This window comes from Myotis daubentonii, chromosome 5 (assembly GCF_963259705.1).
Source record: "Myotis daubentonii chromosome 5, mMyoDau2.1, whole genome shotgun sequence".
In the NCBI taxonomy this organism is placed as follows: Eukaryota; Metazoa; Chordata; class Mammalia; order Chiroptera; family Vespertilionidae; genus Myotis; species Myotis daubentonii.
Genome location: NC_081844.1, coordinates 75,013,889 through 75,026,493, shown reverse-complemented (window position 1 = coordinate 75,026,493; position 12,605 = coordinate 75,013,889). Strand labels below are relative to the sequence as shown.

General features: G+C 39.3%; 1 protein-coding gene across 1 annotated transcript in view; it reads right to left on the bottom strand.

The window, feature by feature from the left end:
- The window catches only part of CHSY3 (chondroitin sulfate synthase 3), a 246,357-nt gene that overhangs the window by 160,809 nt on the left and 72,943 nt on the right, over nt 1-12,605 (bottom strand). The gene's annotated exons all lie outside the window — the stretch shown is intronic.

The window sequence follows — 12,605 nt, the reverse complement described above, 5'->3', positions numbered from 1 at the left end:
TAGAGATTATGAGCTTGACTCTATATGGTCAGTATGATGAATTAGTTTATTAAAGGACACACCTGGAAAGCAGATTAATATTCTATTGAGATCCTCCCCTGAGGGTTCCCTAAAATTCCTGCCTTTAGAAAAGAGATAAAAACCCTTAGGACAAAGGACCCAGTCTTCTCTCTCTCTCTCTCTCTCTCTCTCTCTCTCTCTCTCTCTCTCTCTCTCTCTCTCTCTCTCTTTCTCTCTCTCTCTGACCTGCCCCTTCCTTCCTCAGGCATATATCTTTTCCTTCTTTCTCCTAAGCTCTAAGAGCCCTTCTTTTGCCTCTGTAACTTGTTTGCGAGTCCACGCAGCCCACCTGGCTCACTTCTTCTGCTTTTGTGACTTCCTTTCTAAAAGTCCAAGGCAGCTCTGTGAGCAGCCCCCTCGAATATTCTCTCTGAGCACACTTTGCACGTTAAATAAACTTCCTCTTGCGCTAGAGTTCTTGGCTCTGAATTCTTTCTTTGCCAATCTCAAGAACTGAGGGCGGACATTGCCGATAACAGAACTATATCACTGACATTAAAATATATAAAAATCTTAACCATTGCAAAACATAAGCCTATTCAATTAAAGATACTGCACTACTCATTATTTGTCACTCAAAATCTTCATGTTGTGTAATTTAGATAAGAAAAGAATATAGTTTAATGTAATAAGAGTGGGTTGAACGGTCACTATACAATAATCCAAAACAAACAAGAGACAAATTCTTTCTGACATTTTAGCATTTCAAGAGTTACAGTGAATAAATTAAAGCAAGTGTAAGGACTGCATAAATCCAGGGAATATTCAATTTACCAATGGCTTCACGTGCTTCAAAACGCATCCCAGGTAGAGATCTCAAATAAGTGAAGTTCTTGAAAAACAAAAACAAAAAAGGGCGGTCCCATTAAATCAGTCTTTAAGTAAATAAACATCCATGTTATATGAGATATTTAGGACAATTCTAAAGGCTTAATAAAAGGTGTTGAGTTGTGATGGATCTCTTGATCATCCTCCCTCTGTAGCACCTCCTCCCCAGTCTCCTCTATTAACTGGAAAACTAGACCGTCACATGTAAAAGAATGAAACTGAACCCGTATCATACACCACACACAAAAAGCAACTCAAAATGGATTAAAGACTAAAATTTAAGTCTGGTCTGTAAAACTCCTAGAAAAAAAAGATAGAGAATACTCTCTTTTTTTAAGCCCCAAGAGGGAAAAGATTTTCTGGTGAGAGAGAATCATTGATTGGCTGCCTCCTGTACACCCGCTACTGGAGATCTAGCCCACAATCCAGGCATGTGCCCTGACCTGGAATGAACTGTGATCTCCTGGTTCATGGTCAATGCTTAACCACTGAGCAGCCCCGGCCCAGCAGGGACTACTCTTTGACATAGGTCTTGGCAATAATTTTTTGGATTTGACACCAAACGCAAAGCTAACAACAACAAATAAATATGTGGCACTACATCAAACTATACACGTTCTGCACAGCAAAGGAAACCATCAACAAAATAAAAAGAAAACCTACAGAATGGGAGAAATCATATATCTGATAAAGAGCTAATATAAAAAATAAAAACCACACACAACTCAATAGCAGAAAAACAAAAAAATGCAATTAAAAATTGGCAGAAGATCTACAAAGATGTTTTTCCAAAGAAAACATACACATAGCCAACAGGTACACGAAAAGGTATTCAACATCACTAATTATCAGAGAAATGCAAATCAAAACCACAATGAGATCTCACCTCACACCTGTTAGAATTATCATAATAAAAAAGACAACAGATTTTTAAAAATCTGGTGAGGAAGTGGAAAAAAGGAAACCCTTGTGCATTGTTGGTGAAAATATAAATTGACCAAAGAGAGCTTGTATGCATATATGCATAACCCATGGACACACATAATAGTGTGGTGAAAGCCTGGGGTGGGAGGCAGGGGTGGGCTAGCAGGGGCCAATGGGGAAAAGAGGGGACATCTGTAATACTTTCAACAATAAGGTTTTTGTTTTTTTTTTAAAAAAAAAGAAAATATAAATTGTTGTAGCCACTATGGAAAACAGCATGGAGCTTCCTTAAAATAAAAGACACAGAACTGCCATATGATCCAGCTGTTCCACTTCTGGGTTTATATCCAAAGGAAATAAAAACAGGATCTCAAAGACGTATCTGTATTCCCATGTTCATTGCAGCATCATTCACAATAGCCAAGACATGGAAACAACCTAAGTGTCCATTGGTGAATGAGTGAATAAAGAAAATCTGGTGTAGTATATAAAATGGAATATTGTTCAGCCATAAATAAATTCTGAACATTATTGAGAAAGAATAATCCTGCTATTTGAGACAACAATTTAATTAGCAGTAAATACTCTATCTGCAACACTGAAGTACAGGACAAACTATCTGATGATTCCTATAGCCGATCTTCAGTCGTTGAAGGACAGCTTAGAACAAATCTGTTTGAGTAAAAAATTACCTGAGAACTCCTGATAACATTCCTGTGCAAAGCAACACAAAGAAACTTGGAAAGACACAGGAAATTTAAAAATGAGGCCAACAGAAACAGGAATACAAAAACAAAAAGGGAAAGCATTTATTAGGTTGGAAATGTGGCTATGTGAATTAAAATAATAAGCTCCACCAAAAAATATATATATATATATATAAAGGAAAATACACTTAACACAAGTGTCAGGTTGCAATTATTGAAATGAATGTCTCTGATCTGCTCCCAGTGGCTCCTTTATCTGGTACAAGGGTCAGGATTGTCTGAAAATGCCTCTGGGCACATTTTTCCTAGATAATAAACTAAGTGGCATGGGGGAATCCTCTCTCTCCTGACAGGAAGGGCTATCTAGGCTCAGTTTTCCATGACCTCATCTACCCACGGAAGGAACTGTAATATCCCAGGGGTCCTAGGGCCAGCTGGGCTCTTAAGCAGCTGAAATCCTAAATCCAGGCTGTTGGCACCATCAGCCTGTGTATCAGCCTCTGACAGCATGGTCTAGAAGGCCCCTAGCCATGAGACATGTCTCTTTGGAAGAGAGGCGCCTAGTCTTCTCTTCTCTTGCTGATCCCTGGCTATACACATGTTCCCCAGAAAGCCCATTTCGTGTCTGTGTACGCTACAGAGTTAAGGCAGAGATCCAGGTGGTTCTCATAAACGATAATAGAAAGAGGCCACCTTGTACCACCTTCATACACAGGCAACAGAATGTCATCTTCTATTGTTAAAGTCACGGACTTAAAAGAATAGACCAAGTGCCAGGAGCCGGTCCATGCTTGCTGTTTCAAGGGACCTGGCATATATGGCATACTGTTCTTAATATGTTTGCTCCCCTTAGCACTGTGTGTTTTAACCAAGGTCACCTCTCCGAGAAAGGTTGTTTCCCCAGGTAGGGATTTTTCCCTGAAGTTAGGGAGGGAATAAAACCCCTTAACTAAGTGCCAGGTGGGTAATTAATCACTTTAACTACGAACAATCATGCTTAAGCTACATAATCTTTACTCCCTGGAATGGAGATAAGAAACGCCCTAACCTTTGGAATAGAGATTGATGGGATTGAATCAACTGGTATAAATACAGATGCAACAAGACAGAACTCAGAACACAGAACTAAGAAGAGAGAACCTACAGACAGAACCTACACAGAACCTACAGACAGAAGAACTTCGCTGGAGAGAACATGGCGAAAGATCCTGGACTGAACCTGACTACAGAAATATGGCAAGAGAACCTGACTAGAACCTGGTGACTGAGCCTGGCTGGAGAGCCTGGACGGAGCCTGGCTGGAGAGCCTAGCGAGGGAACATGGCCACAGAACTTCCCTGGAGATCCAAAGCAGAACCTCTCTGGAGATCGAGACCAGAACTTGGCTGGAGATCCGGGCTAGAGATCCTGGCTAGGCTGCTGATCAACTGAACGCTGTCTCCGTGTCCTTCCTTCTTCGCCGACTCCATCCACGCCTTTGGGGACCCCTGGACCTGCTGGGGTTGGACCCCGGCAACCAAGGGCATAGAGAGTAACTGAAATGTAAATATAGGTATTGGCTTACCTATCACTAACCTAAAGGAAACCAGGCAGAATTTTAGTTAACTGTTTTAGTTACTTTTTCTACCTCTTTGGTTTACAGAAGGTTACGTTTGTGGGTTAAATCTCTGAATGTCAATTGCAGGAATTCAGACTTTTTGTATTCCCCTAACCTAGAAGTACAGAAAACTGTTGGTAAGGGCATGTTCAGCATAAGAAATGCCGATTTTTAAGAGCATAAGGATCTTTAAAAAAGAATATGCTATTCATTTTCATGAAACAACTGTGAAGAATAGTAAATGCACAGGCTCCCCCTACTAGAAGCAGCAGTACCCAAATTCTCAGAGAAAGCTCACTAGTGCTGTTCCCATGGAATAAAGCGGGGTGCGGGGGGAGGCTAAGACATGCTCAGTGTGGTCCTGCTTATCTTGGTTCCCATCCCAGGCTCTTCGCTGGAACCTGGCACCAATCCCTGCCACAGGCACAAAATGACAATGCCTAATGTGTTATTGCCAACACCTCCACCATCTGGTAATTTCTTCAGTGACCTACTTACTCAACTGTCTTAAAAAGGGAAAAAAGGAGAATTAAAAAAAATTCCAGAGAGACCCATATTCTAAAACCTTTGAATCATGACTGTTTCTCAAATAATCTTTTCTTTCCTGTGAGAATGAATTCAACTTCCAAGGAGCCCGAGGACTCAGAGGTGGAGATCTTTGCCTAAATCCCTGACACACACACAAGAAAGAACCCAGGAAGTGTACTTGGGCTTTGACTAGAATCTGTAAAGAAACTTTTATAGATGAAGAGAGAAAGAGATAGAGACAGAGATAGAGATAGAGAGCAAAAACATAACAGATATACAATTAAGAGGTAGTAGACACAATATATCAGAATATAAATCCATATTAGAAAGATCTTTTACTAGTAAGCTTACAGAGATGATGTAGATTTTTAAATAAAGTATAAATTTGGGTTGCCCTGGAATTTAAAATCAGAGATAATTCTGTTATTAGCTCCTCCATTCTTGACAGTTGGATAAAAATGATGCAACTTCATTCTATCTATCTTGTTATTTGTACTGTTACCCATACTGTTATTTTTATAGTGTTACCTGTCAAAATTTTACACCAAAATATAAGATGCTTTTAGATGAAGAGATGGAAAAGCATACTTAGCATACCCTTTTCTCTCATAAAAAGCAACAATAGGTAAAATATATGTTATTCCTAATCATTATCTTCAAAAACTGTGTCTATTCTTTTAAAATGTCACAAGTTCTTTAAATATAGTGATCACCTTTATGAAAAAATACTTTCTTCACTGTTCAAAGTTAGCTGTGTCTGAGACATAATGCTGAAATTCATCACAAGTTCCTTGGCAAGCAAGGAATTATAGCTTCCTGAATGAAGAGGATGATATGTAAGAGAGAAATGACAACCAAATAAGTCAAGCCTTGCAAAGATAAGCAGTTCTTGGAGCAGATATGAAATTAATTCAAACATAGTCTTCAATGACTATTACTGACATGGACTGAATTGAGGGTCATGTTTTTAAAGATATATGCATACGCCAATAGGACTTAAGCCTGTGATAAACACACACTCTGAATAAATATATATTTACGGAGAATGAATTATGTCAAATCACTTATTCCCTCCAAAGCTGTTCATAACGGGCAAGTGCCACGTCACATACTGGGCATATCACAGGGAGTTACAGACAGAACACGTCTGACCTTATGGAGTTTACAGTCGAGTGAGCAACAGAGAAATTAGTTGAATAACTACACATTGAGATGGAATTATATTGTGCTAAGTGTTATTAACAGGTGCCCTCAGAGATTATTTAGAATGGGGTATCAGGGCAGAAGCCTTAGAAAAGATTAATAACTATGCATTTTTAAAAATCATCTGTAATATTGTCAACAATTTTTTTGAAAAAAGAAAAAATCTGCATGAAGCATATGGTTAAGTTTTAAAAAGGCCAAAACAACAAACTGAAGAAATAATTTTGCCACTTATGGCAAAGAATCAATTTCTTTATTGAATGAAGTGTTTCTACAAATCAGTAAGAAAAACCAGAAATACAAAAGCAAAATGAGCAACAACAAAAAATATAAATGGATTTCAGGTGAATAAAAAGATCTTGAGCCTTTTACATAATAAAAAGTGCAAGTAAAAACAGCTTTAGAAGGACCCTTTAGCTCTGGCTGGTGTGGCTCAATTGGGCATCGCCCGCTGCACCAAAAGGTTGCCAGTAGATTTTCAGTCAGGCCCACATGCCTGGGTTGCAGGCTCAGTCCCTGTTAGGGGGCGTGCAGGAGGCAGCTAATGAATGTTCTCCTTCTCTAAAAATCAATAAAAATTTATTTAAAGGGGGAGAAACCAAGATGGCGGCATAGGTAAACACCGAAATTGCTGCCTCCTACAACAACTTCAAAAATACAACAAAAGACAAAACGGACATCATCCAGAACTACAGGAAGGCTGGCTGAGTGGAAATTCTACAACTAGAAGGAAAGAGAAAAGCACACTGAGAGTCAGGAGCTGCGGAAGTAAAGTGCAAAGGTACGGAGGCTCGAGAGAGCTCGGAAAGGGGCTTGTACCTGAGGACGCGGCTGTCTTTTTCAATTGGGAGGGAGTCACAAGCTCCTGACTGCTCTGAACTCCGGTTCCGGGAAGTCTCTGGGGACCCAGGACTCATACAGGGAGAAACTGGACTGTTTGGCAGTGGGCAGAACCGGAACTCGAGGGCGGCTTTCCCTCAGAGGTGCTTGCAGCAATTACCCTGACACTGAGATGAGTGGCCCCTTAGGAGAGGGCTGAGGATCTGCCATAGCTGCTTGCCCCGCCCTGTTGATTCCTTGAGACCCCGCCACACCCAGGCTGTGGCAGAGGCTTTTGCATATGAATGCCCTGGCCCTTTGCAACCTGAGAATTACCTAACAAACTGCAGCTGGGCCACAGACCCTGCACTTCCAAGAGAAGGCCCAAGGCCCCACAGCAGCTTGCATTGCTTCACAGCTGGGCCTCATCTGGGCACCTCCAAACTCCAAAAAAGGAAGGGGAATCTGCAGATCTTTTCGTAGCTCCTGCTGGGTAACCTCAGGCAGAGACTAAATTAGCACCTCCTTAGATCCAAGAGCCAATGTACCCAGTGGTCAGAGTGGGACCATCCAGATTACAACTCCTCAGATCCATAAGGGACACACTCAGGGGGCAGACTCAGTGAGCACCAAAGCCCCACTGAAGCAAGTCTTGCCCCAGAAGGGTGTCTTCAGCACAGAAGTTCTCCCACTGCAGACACAGCTGATTCTCAATGCCAATTGGCCTGGAGGTCCATTCCTCCCAGTGATACCTACAACAATCAAGGCATAACTACAACAAGACTGTGCACAAAGCCCAAAAGGGGGTGCACCAAGAGTGTCTACCTCAGGTAACTGGGGAGGCTGAGCCACTGGGCCCTATAGGACACCTAGCACACAAAACCACTCTACCAGCACAGGGAAGCATAAAAAATGTGGAGACAAAGAAACAGGTCACAAATGACAGAAATGGAGGAAACCAAATGACTGGATATAGAGTTCAAAACCACGTTTATAAGGTTTTTCAAGAATTTTATGGAAACCACCAATAAATTTAGTGAGACCCTGGAGGATATGAAAAAAGACCAACTAGAAATTAAGCATACACTGACTGAAATACAGAATAATATACAGAGATCCAACAGCAGACAAGAGGATCCCAAGAATCAACTCAAAGATTTGAAATATGAAGAAACAAAAAATACCCAACCTAAGAAGCAAAAAGAAAAAAGAATCCAAAAATATGAAGATAGTGTAAAGGAGCCTCTAGGACAACTTCAAGCATACCAACATCTGAATTATGGGGGTGCCAGAAGAAGAGAGAGGGCAATATATTGAAACCCTATTTGAAGAAATAATGACAGAAAACTTCCCCTACCTGGTGAAAGAAATAGACTTACAAGTCCAGGAAGAGCAGAGAACCTCAAACAAAAGGAATCCAAAGAGGACCACACCAAGACACATCATAAATAAAATGCCAAAAGCAAAAGACAAAGAGAGAATCTTAAAAGCAGCAAGAGAAAGACAGTCAGTTACCTACATGGGAGTATCCATATGACTGTCAGCTGATTTCTCAACAGAAACCATGCAGGCCAGAAAAGAGTGGCAAGAAATACTCAAAGTGATGAATACCAAGAACCTACAACCAAGATTACTTTATCCAGCAAAGCTATCATTCAGAATTGAAGGTCAGATAAAGTGCTTCACAGATAAGAAAATGCTAAAGGAGTTCATCACCACCAAACCAGCATTATATGAAATGCTGAAAGGTATTCTTTAAGAAGAGGAAGAAGAAAAAGGAACTCTTACCATTTACCACAGCATGGATGGAACTGGAGAGCATTATGCTAAGTGAAATAAGCCAGTCAGAGAAGGATAAATACAACATGATCTCACTCATTTGTGGAATATAATGAACAACATAAACTGATGAACAAGGACTGATCCAGAGATGGAGAGGCATTGATTGGACTGTCAGGACTTAGAGGGAAGGTAGGGGAGGGTGGGGGTAAGGGGGAAAGATCAACCAAAGGACTTATATGCAAGCATATAGGCCTAATCAATGGACATGGACAACGGGGGGGGGGGGGGTGAGGGCATGAGTGGGGGGTGGGGGGGTAAGCGGTAATGTGGGGATAAGGGCACATATGTAATATCTTAATCAATAAAAAATATATTTAAAAAAAACTAAAAAAAAATTTCTTTAAAGGGACCCTTTCTTTTTCACTAATCAGATTAATAAATCAAAAAAGATTGATCATAAACAATATTGGCGAGTAACTGGCAGAATAGGCATTTCATAGACTCTCAATAGGAGTATAAATTGTGGCAACAGACTTAGAGCAAAATTTGACAAGATCTATTATCACTTAGAGAGCACAAACCCTTTGACCCACCATTTTACTTTAAGAATTCATCCTATAGATATTTTAAATGTGTATATAAAAAGTACTTACTGTAACCTTTATTGTAGCATTGCTTTTAAATATTAAAAGGCTGAAAATTATCCTAGTGCTCATTAATAGACTAATGATCCAATAAATGGAATTATATCTACACAATGAAACACTATGCACTTGTTTTTAAAAACAGGTCCTCATGCACTAATACAGAAAGATTTTAAAAATAGATACTTTTATTTATTTTTTAAATTTTATTTTTGAATTAAAGTTTACATTTAATATTATTTTAGATTGCTTTCAGATGTACAGTATGGTTAGACAACAATATAATTTACATGATTCCCCCTGATAATTTAAGTACCCACCTGGCACCATACATAGTTATATATTGGCTATATTCCCTAGGCTGTCCTGTACATCCCCGTGACTGTTTTATAACTACCAATTTGTCCTTCTCAATCCCTTCACCTTTTTCAGCCAGTCCTCTCAGCTTGTAAAAATACATACATTTAAGTAGGTAGAAATAACCAAGGAGTTATAACAGTGAATATAATATTCATTTAGGTATATACCCACACATAGATGCTAGCATAGAGTAAAATGTTGCTGACTATCTTACTGCTATATTACTACAATTAAATAAATGATTATTTTTGAGCATGTAGTCAAGGGGTCTGAGGTACAAAGGACACTTTCATATCATTATACAACTAATTTCTTAAAATTATGCATAGATAGCTTTTTCACTAAAAAAATTAGCAACTAGCTTAAGAAAAGTCAGGTTAAACAATAGGTAGTACTGCTGACTGAACTTTGTTATCTGAGAGGAGATGAGGTGGCTGTTCTCTTTTGGTCATATGAATTGATTTTGACAAAGTAAGTGCAGACAGTAAACTAGTCTGATTTTCTTTCACTCGTTCAAAAATCACATCCTCTAGAATGAAACAGAAGAGCTGGAAGTTTTAAAACATGCTTTGAGTCATCTGAGAAATGTAGATTTCAATCATTAGAAATTTATGTAAAGATGATTCAAGGAGAAGAAAGAAACTAACAAACATATGAAAGGCATAGTTATGAGCTAGACATTGGCACTTTACATAGTTTCATTCATTTGTTCAAACAAGTCATATAAATTCAGGGCTTTGCACTAGGGATATTGAAAACAAGTCATAATATCTCTATTTTTGTTGTGTGTTCTTTGTATGGTGGGCAAGACACATCACAAACAAGTTTGTTACAGATATGATAAATGCTATACAGAAGAGATAAAAGAATGATGTCAGTGTGTGTGTGTGTGTGTGTGTGTGTGTGTGTGTGTGTTGGGGATGGCAGACCTTAGCGTTACTATGTGCTTGCTACTAAGATAATAAGAAATTCTTTGAAACATCCAGTCTGGTTTAGAAGTCCTCTTCCTCAAAAACTTGATTATGATATTCATTAAGACAGAACTTGGCTGTGCATTTTAAAAACAAGGTTTTTTTGCCCTGGCTAGTGTGGTTCAGTTGATTGGAGCATCATCCTATGAACTGAAGGGGTCGCAGGTTTGATTCCCAGTCAGGGCACATACCCAGTTTTGGTTTTGACCCCTGGTCAGTATGCTTGCAGGGGCAACCAATCAATGTTTCTTTCTCTCTCTCTCTCTCTCTCCCCCTCTCCCTTTTTCCTCTCTCTAAAAACCAATAAAAAAACATGTCCTTGGGTGAGGATTAAATAAATAAAATAAGTAAAACAAGGTCTTTCTAATAATCAACTAAGAAACCAAATCAAGAAATCCAATATATTGGTTGGAAGATAGAAACTATTGCAGGCATTAAGTTCTACAACATTTTAAAATGTTGTAGGAAGATGTAAAATAAACACATCAATAACTCTAGGGTTCCAAGAGGCAAAAATGCCACATGTTCCACTAGGCTTCCTATGCAGTTTGTTAGGACATTCACAGATGGTGTATGAAATAACAGTTTTTCAAAAGACCTATAAGCAAACTATTCCATCAGCTCAAAAGAGATAACAAAGCAATTGGGCTGCATGGGCTGAATGTATAAATGACACTCAGCATTGAGGCTCCAATGTGACCTAAAGTAATAATATGGGCAATAATAACAAATTTCAATAATAATAACAACAGCTACTGCGGTTAGGCACTTTCCAGATGCAAAGTCATTTAAATGGAAATTACTCTAACAAGGGTAATATTAACACCCCCCCCCCGCCCCTTTTTTGTTAATCCTCACCCAGGACAATGGTGACAGAGAGAGGAGAGGAGAGAGAAACATCAATGGGAGAGAGATGCATCAATTAGTTGCCTCCTGCATGTGCTCTAAACCAGACCAGGCCCAAACAAACAACCGAGTACATGCCTTTGCCAGGGAATCAAGCCAGCGACACCCTGGTGCACAGGCCTAAGCTCCAACCACTGAGCCATGTCCTCCAGGGCTATCCCTATCCCTTTTTTAAGATGGGAAGGTCAGTAACTTTCTCAAAATAAAAGATAAGAACCAGTCTTTAATATTAGGTCTATTTGGTTCTAAGTTCCATGCTCTATAGATGAGAGAAAGAAAGGGGGAAGAGAGGCTTGGGAGAAGACGGAGAAAGGGAAAGAAATGAAGAAGGGAAGAGATAAAGTAAAAATAAAAAAAGAAGACAAATGCCCAAACACAGAAGTCCAGGGTTTTCCAATGTGTACACTGTGGCCCTGAGAAGGGGATATTGAATGCAGTTGGAAGTCTCTTAGAGCACATTCATTGTCCAAAAGGAACAAACGCAACCTCTGAGAACATGAACTACTTTTTTTTTTTTTAATGTACACAGATGCTTTGGAACCAGATCATTTTTAAATGATATAGAGAATAAACAGCGCTAGGGTCAGAATGAACGACTTGAACTAGAATCCTGATTCCAACATATGCTGCCAGATAAACCTGAGCAAGCCACTTAAACTCTCAGAGCTCAGTTTTCTCACCCAAAACAGCATATCATAGCACCCACTTCTTAGAGTTGGGACAATATTTATAAACCATTTAGAACAGTGTTTTGAATGCCAACACAATGAACAGACGTTTGTTATTCAAAATAAAACATTCACACAAACACTCAAATATACTGAACAAAACTTTATTATCATTGTAGCTATTACAGTAATAATGATGCATATGTGTGAGAATTGGAACCTACTGCTTCAGGGCACAATTGGATTCAACATGGCATAGCTGGGAATTTACTGGGAAACTGCCTAAAATAAACCATCATGCTGCAATTAGAAATGGCTTGGTTCTTTTGAGCAAAACGTTTAGACAGATGAGAGATTTAAAAGCCAAAGACACAAAAGGTGACAGCAATTACAAATGGTTTCTCCAGCCATAAAACCCTGATGGGACAGCGCTGCTGGTCATAACCCATCTCCTCTGCTTACAAACTGCCAATCACAGACATCAGGGCCTTAGCAGTAAGATATAAAAATATCCCAGTTAAGAATCTAAAGACTAAGGAATGTGTTCAAGAACTGAAGACAAAATCGTTAAGTATCAAAAAATGCCATTTCTCTCCATTTTTTATCTT